This window comes from Canis lupus, chromosome 2 (assembly GCF_048164855.1).
Source record: "Canis lupus baileyi chromosome 2, mCanLup2.hap1, whole genome shotgun sequence".
NCBI lineage: Eukaryota > Metazoa > Chordata > Mammalia > Carnivora > Canidae > Canis > Canis lupus.
The window spans coordinates 7237892-7239317 of NC_132839.1; the positions used below are offsets into that span (position 1 = coordinate 7237892).

At 34.9% G+C, this 1426-nt stretch overlaps 1 pseudogene; it reads left to right on the top strand.

The window, feature by feature from the left end:
* The first annotated feature begins 310 nt into the window (after positions 1 to 310).
* On the top strand, positions 311 to 1052 carry LOC140609808 (rRNA-processing protein FCF1 homolog pseudogene; annotated as a pseudogene).
* Positions 1053 to 1426: the final 374 nt, after the last annotated feature.

Genomic DNA, 1426 nt, shown 5'->3' on the forward strand with positions numbered 1-1426 from the left:
CCGTTTTTTTTATGTTTACATGAAATTTTGTGCAATGAGCACATTCTTAAATTTTCTGAAAAACATAATTGAATCTTGAATCTTCAAAGAGAATACTTATTTTTGCTGATTATGATTTTTGCTGAGTATGGTTAAATATACTTATTTTTTGATGTTTTGAAATCAGTATTTTGTATCAATTGAGACAGATATACCTTGATTAACCTCTGGGTAGCAGTTTCTTTTAGCTGGCAGGTCAGCTATTTTTCTCATTAATGACATTTTAATTCAAATGAAATCTAAATCGAAGAAACAAGAGTGTGGCATGAACATGGGGAAGCAATAGAAAGCAAGAAAGTATGTGACCGTGAAGCGAATGCTTAGTCTCCGAGATCAGAGGCTTAAAGAGAAGGATAGATTAAAACCTAAAAAGAAAGAAAAGAAAGATCCCAGTGCACTCAAGGAAAGAGAAGTCCTCCAACATCCTTCCTGCTTATTCTTCCAACATAACACACAGCTGGGCCCCCCTTACCACATCCTGGTTGATACCAACTTTATCAACTTTTCCATTAAAGCCAAACTTAGTACAGCCAATGATGGACTGTGTGTATGCCAAGGGTATCCCTTGTATAACTGACTGTGTAACAGCTGAAATTGAGAAACTGGGGCAAAAGTATGGAGTGGCTCTAAGGATTGCCAAGGATCTGAGATTTGAACGATTGCCATGTACACAGGAGGGAACCTATGCAGATGCTTAGTACAGAGAATAACTCAGCACAAGTGTTACATTGTGGCCACAGTTGACTGGGACCTTAAACGAAGGATCCAGAAGATCCCTGGAGTTCCTATCATGTGCATTTCTAACCATAGGTACAACATTGAGTGGATGCCAGATGATTATGGAGCCCCTCAGTTCTAATTCTTAAAAGATAGAGTTTTTCTGCCTTCTTATACCAACTTTTTCTGTTGTCAGTTCATATTAGCAATATGCTATAGTATGAATTATTCTTCTTACCCATTTGCTCTGTTATGAGCTGAGTATGGTTAAATATACTCATTTTTTGATGTTTTGAAATCAGTATTTTGTATCATTTTAAGTATTCGTGCATCTTTCTATAAATCAGATGATTGCTTGTAAATAAAATGAAATCTAAATCAAATGCACTACTGAAAATATATTGTGTGTTAGGGAGAAAAAAAGAGTCCTTCTCTCATATTTTCTTAATAACATTTTCTCTAGGAAAAGAGAGAATTTTTAAAAATTACTCTTCTCTCTCACTCTCTTCTTCCCTCACTTCCCACTATTCTACTTCAGAGAGTCTCCTGAGACATTTTTTAAATGAAATTGTAAAGTTCTATTTTTTGATTAGGTAAGAAAATGATCTTTTGTTATGTCCATAGGATATAGACAAAGGCAGAAAGAACTAACCAGCAGTATTTTAATGTT